This window comes from Anopheles nili, chromosome 3 (assembly GCF_943737925.1).
Source record: "Anopheles nili chromosome 3, idAnoNiliSN_F5_01, whole genome shotgun sequence".
Classification (NCBI taxonomy): domain Eukaryota; kingdom Metazoa; phylum Arthropoda; class Insecta; order Diptera; family Culicidae; genus Anopheles; species Anopheles nili.
In genome coordinates this window covers 47105432-47111773 of record NC_071292.1, presented here as the reverse complement: position 1 = coordinate 47111773, position 6342 = coordinate 47105432, and the positions used below count along the sequence as shown (strand labels likewise).

General features: G+C 33.8%; 1 pseudogene; it reads left to right on the top strand.

Annotated features, from left to right (window-relative positions):
• The first annotated feature begins 197 nt into the window (after positions 1-197).
• On the top strand, positions 198-3678 carry LOC128724457 (uncharacterized; annotated as a pseudogene).
• The last annotated feature ends 2664 nt before the right edge of the window (positions 3679-6342 follow it).

Below are 6342 nucleotides of genomic sequence, written 5' to 3'. Positions count from 1 at the left end.
ATTATCAACTATATTTCTTCTAGATGCTTCTACAATCGAGAAGCTTTGCATATCATCACAAAGGACTTTGAATTAAAGTAAAAATTTCCGCACGCCATAAGAGCAATCGATGTTTTTACATGTTAGAATTAGGAAACCTAGTAATAGTAGCATAAGTAGAAGTACTTGGGATTCAATACTCCGTTCGCATTCCATACATGCGAGACAAAGTGTTTTCTTTTTCATATTTTTGCCTTCGCCCTTATGGGGGTTATCATTACGTTGGATCGCCTTAGCGTACTTTTAACTATCGCCATGCTAGAGCTCAACGAGTAGGTTAAATTACCTTTGATATTTTAGCTAATAGATTAGGAATTTTACATATTGTTATGAACCTCGAACCCGATGTTGCCCAAGATATTGCTTTGACCACGGTGTATTTACATAATTTTATTCCCAAAAATAATCCGACGAACAATGCAAAAACTGAGATAGTTCCTGCAGATACTTTCGTATAATACCAACTAGACATCTACTTCTACTATCACCGAAAAGGCTGGAAAATTTCCCTTAGATAGAATAATTACTTTAGATAGATTAGTTAATAGTTCAGTTAGCTAGGTAAGTTTCGTTCATACGTTAGCTATAAACTTGTTCTTATCATATGTTAGATTTTGTGTTCAGTAAAGGAAACATGGCTAAGTTAGTTAGTTAATCATAGGATTATGTATAGTGTTAGGAGAAAGGTGAAAAAATATTACCGTATCGATTGTTGGTCCTACTTCTGCAGAGTCCAGCAAACAGGACATAAAACTATAGGCATACCACTTCGGAACAAATATAGCATTTGAGGCTAACAAAATAAAAAGAACATTAATACAACATTAATTGTAAAAGAAATTATTTTTAAAAACCATAAATAAATCAACATATTACTTACCCGAACCACTTTGGGCACTTTGGTTAACTCTGGCTTGGAGCCGACTAAATTGCCCTCGCAAGTTTTGCCACTTGTTTTTAATAGCCTGCAGTGGCATCCCAAATATATCTGCAATTTGACGCCACGCGTCTTCTTGCAGTGCTACATTTTTATAATCTTTGTGGTCTTTTTGCCACAAAATAGGATATGTTTCTATCATACCTATTAATTCCAAGGTCCGCTCTGCAGTTATTCGATTCTGAAATAAAGAAAAAAATATTATACTTACACCAAAAAAAACTTCAATTTGCCAATGAAGCCATAATTTTGAACAGAACTTATCACAAAAACCATGAACCAGTACAGTTCATGAACCGTTACAGTACTGAGTTTATTGGAAAGCAGTTTCCAGTAAAAGTAAATACTATGAACCGATCCAATCTGAAAAAATGATTAATTTTAAGATAACTGTTGGTTAGTTGAGCAAAACACAAATATTTCACATTTCACAATAAACAGGTACTACATCGAATAAACGTGATGTTCAATACATTACGAACGCCAGCGTTGCAAGTGTGCATTACATTAGTATCCGTTGACCTTATATTTAGATCATACTTCTTTTAATATTAGTTTTCAAACCTATGCTGTTTATCAACCATTTTTACCAAACCATCACCAAACGAAAATAAAAATTTACAAAAGACACAGAGCCACACACTGCGATGGAATATAACTCACCTAATTGTAACTAACTTTATTTCAATGGTTTTTCATGGAGAAACCAGCTATATGATTTACCTTAGCAACAAACTAATGATATTTTAAGCAAAGAACCTGAAAACAGCTATTAAAATTATACCTCTTGCTTTTGCGCTCCAAATTTCACGTTCTCCGTCGGAGAGGTTTTGTCCATTATTGCTGCCTAAAATTGTTTAGGTAAACATCAACATTGCTCATTATATATAGCTAACAATACATTTGGAAGGAAAACAATATATTCTTACCTATTTTGGATCAATTAACTATCAATAGTAGTACAATATCGGTAAAAAATAACATTTAGGTTTCACGAAGCTACGGCGCACTCCATTTGTTGTTCACTTATAACAATATTCACTGTTTATATTTTCAAACTGTCACCGGGTCCGCTGAGGATCCGATAGCGTCGGTCCGCGACTCTGGGAAACATAAATTACGTCGCTTATTACTCCAGCACTCATAAGTCCTGTCTCCCTGGTTGACACGCACCAGGTGCGATTTCGCCAACAAGAGCATACCAATGTTCGTTTTCGAAGACTTGCTTGCAGAAAAGATCTGAAACATCGATCGATTAAAAATGTTGTAACAATATCTTCGAGCGATTTTGAATATATTTTTGAGACCGTGGAAGATAAATGAAAATATAAATGATACACCTTTTCCCCGCGCGATAATGGGAAAAGAAAAATTAATAAAACAATTTGGAATACTTTTTTCGTGTTAGTAAAAATTACTTTTCAGATAAACATTTAAACCATAAGCCTAAAATTTTATTTCTTTTTTACATTTCATCTGTAATAATAAGCAGGTTTGTGCCTGAAATATGCTGATACATACAATTAAAGCATTACATGGAATACATTAAGGTATTTCTTCTTTTTATTTCTTTACAAAGTTATAGTAGATTGTACTATGTATAGAAGTGTGTAACATTTTAACATTATCGTTTATTTATTCATTATCAGGGTAAGTTTTTATTAAATCTATAATTGCCTTCTTTATATCATCATGAAGGGCCGGATCTCGCTTTTCCAGCTCTTCGTTCGCATAATCGAAAAAGCCACTATTTCTTGATCGCTTCCGGATTTCGGCATACTCTTCCTTGAACAGTTGCATGACCGAAAGCATCTCTGTTTTAAAATGTGCCGATGAGTTAGCTTGTGCTTGGCGAGATAGACGCGACAGGGAAGCGGAGGTATGTTGCACTACTGGGGAGATGGGTTGGCGTAATGAGGATTTTGGTTCTTGTACTGGCGAAATGGTTGTCTTCGTAGGTGACTCTTCGATGCTTTCTGCCGGTGAAGGATGTCGTTTGCGACGGGGCTGTAATTAAGCATTAACGAAAAATGAATGTTGTACATCGACATGTGGCATTATGGTTAGTTTATGTTAACTATTATCAACTATTTTTCTTCTAGATGCTCCTACAATCGAGAAGCATTGCATATCATCGCAGAGGACTTTGAATTAAAGTAAAAATGCGAAAGCACGCCATAAGAGCAATCGATGTTTTCATATGTTAGAATTAGGATACCTAGTAATAGTAGTAGTGAGTATTTTAATTGTAACAAATTTTTTGGGATTATGTTGTTGGGAATAATAGATACCAACTAAATTTTTTACATATGCAGATATAGAAAGTAAGGAATATTTCGTAACAATAGTGTTTTCCAAAAGCATGAAAATAAACAGCTTTCGATGCCAGAAGCAGAAGTACTTGGGATTCAATTTTCCGTTCGCATCCCATACATGCTTCTGACAGACAAAGCGTTTTCTTTTTCATATTTTTGCCTGAGCGTACTTTTTACTATCGCCATGCTAGAGCTCAACGAGTAGTTAAAATTGCCTTTCATATTTTAGCTAATAGATTAGGAATTTTACATATTGTTATGAACCTTGAACCCGATGTTGCCCAAGATATTGTTTTGATCACGGTGTATTTACATAATTTTATTCGCAAAAGTAATCCGACGACCATTACAGAAACTGAGATAGTTCCTGCAGATACTTTCGTTTAATACCAACGGTCACTTGTTGGCCATAACGGCCCATTTGATGGATTTTTTAAAAGCGAAACCAGCAATGATTCAGAATTATTCCGGTATATTGACATGTGTTCGAACTTTATGAACTGTATGAAGAATGAATTTTATTTCGCATTGTGTTCGGTTTTGTTTTGTGGGTGAGATTTGGTAAGTGAGTTGCATTTTTTCAACAGTATTTTAAACAACATCCAGTTGAGATTAATAATAGTCAATCTCATTAGCTAATTTAAGAAATGTAGGTAGAGATACCGTCGAGCGCTCTTGAAGCGAAAGTTTAAAATATGCTCAGGCGATATCACATGATGATAGTCTCTACAGTAATTTACCGTTACCACTTGGTGTGAAATAAACCACTATTTGATATTTCATCAATTTTTCCTAATCTTCATGTAAATATTGTTCTCTACTATGTTAACGTCTACTTTTACAATCACCGCAATGCTGAAAAGTTTTTCTAAGAGACTATTGTTACTTAAGATAGATCAGTTCATGGTTCAATTAGCTAGGTAAGTTTTGTTCATGCGATCAGTTATAAACTTGTTCTTATCATATGTTAGATTTTTTGTTCAGTAAAGGAAACTTAGTTAAGTTAGTTAGTTAGCCAATGAAGCATAGGATACTTAATATTATGTGAAAAATATTACCGTAGCGCGCGTTTGTCCTTCTTCTGCAGAATCTAGCAAAAAGGACATTGGACTATAGCCATACCATGCCGGAAAACATTTAACATCTGAATTTATAAAAAAAGAACATTAAATTTAATAAATCAGTAAATGTATAAGATTTTTTTTTGAAGTCATAAATAAATCAACATATTACTTACGCGAACCTGTTCGTTCACTTCTGTAAACTTTGGCGCGAAACCGTCTAAATTGCGCTCGACAGTTTTGCCATTTACATTTTAAAGTCTCCGATGGGAGCCCAAACTTCATTTCTATCTGATGCCATGCGCCTTCTTGGATGGCTAAATTTTTGTAATCCACGTGGCTCCTTTGCCACAAAATAGGGTACTCTTTAACAGCGTCTATCAATTTCAACGTCTGCTCTGGGGTGAATGTACACTGGAATAATGAAAATAATATTAGTTTTGAACAAAAGTATTTCTTGGATTTGTAAATGAAGCCATAATTTTGATCAGCGCTTATTATAAAACCATGAACCAGCACAGTTTGCCTGAGTTTACTGGCATTCAGTATTTAGTAAAAGTGAATACAATGAACTGATCCAATCTGAAACAAAACATATAATTGATTTAAAGTTCAGTTTTGCTTAGGTGAGTGAAATACATACATTTAACACATTTTTTATGGTGCACAATAAACAGGTACTACTAACGAATAAACGTAATGTTCAATATTTTACGACCGCGTTATATTAGTAGGGGTTTCCTGAATCAAATACTGATTCATACTGATTTTAATATTAGTTTTCAAACCAAAGCTATTTGTTACTATTGGAACCAAACGAATACAAAAATAAACAGAAGAAACAGGCTTCACAGCCACACAGTATGTTGGAATGTAACACACCTAATTATTACTAACTTTATTTCAATGGGTTTTTTATGGGGAAGCCAGTTATATGATTATTTAATATTTCAACCAAAGAAACAGAAAACAGCATTTAAAATTATACCTCTTGCTTCTGCCATCCACATTTCACGTTCTTCCTTAGACGGGATTTGTCCATTATTGCTAAATAAAAGTGTTTTTATAAATATCAACATTAATGACAATAGCTCGTAACTATGATATTATTGCTCATAATGTACAGCTAGCAACAATTTGGAAGAAGAAAATTATACATTCTTACCTGTTTTTGATTAATTACACTATTATTTGTATAACAGCGATCAAACTTTACACCTAATTTTAACGAAGCTGCGAAGCACATAAGCTGCTGTTAACTGAAGACTGTATCCATTGTTTATATTTTGAAACTGTCATCGATAACTTCGCTCAACGGCTCTGGGACTCGCGTGACAAGTCCGTCACTCATCTTTATTTCCGGCACTCAAAGTCCTCCAAATGGACACGCACATGTTCAACTCGCTCTACGCGATGCAAGTCGTTGGAATGTAGCCTGTTTGCAATAATTATATTTTATTTGACTTTAAATTGATTCACATCGAAAGAAACATTGATTTTCTATCGTAAGATATGAGCTACTTTGATATTCATCCTGAATTTTTTCCCAAATATCTTGCTTAGTTTTTTTTTAATTAATTGACTAAACATGTGTGTTACAAACGTAACTTTCATCATAAAAAGCCTAATTTGTCACAGCTTGTGAACACATTTTTTGAAAATGTAGCATAAAAACGTGGAAATGGACACAGGAAACGTTTGAACATTAACAACATAATGAATTGCTAACCTGTTTCTAAAATCTTGTATGACGTCATGATAGCAATATCGAAACCTGGTAATGTGTGAGAAAGAGCTGGCATGATAGTACAGAATGAGTTAGAACAGTAGGGAATACCAAAAATAAGAGCTGTCAAATATGTTATAACGATTTTTGCATCAAATCATAGCATATTTTTGAAAAAAAAATCATCATTATTTGAAATTGTATAGAGAGAAAATTATTAAAATAGTCCAGCTATTATGTAGCATTAAATTAAACTGATGTGTA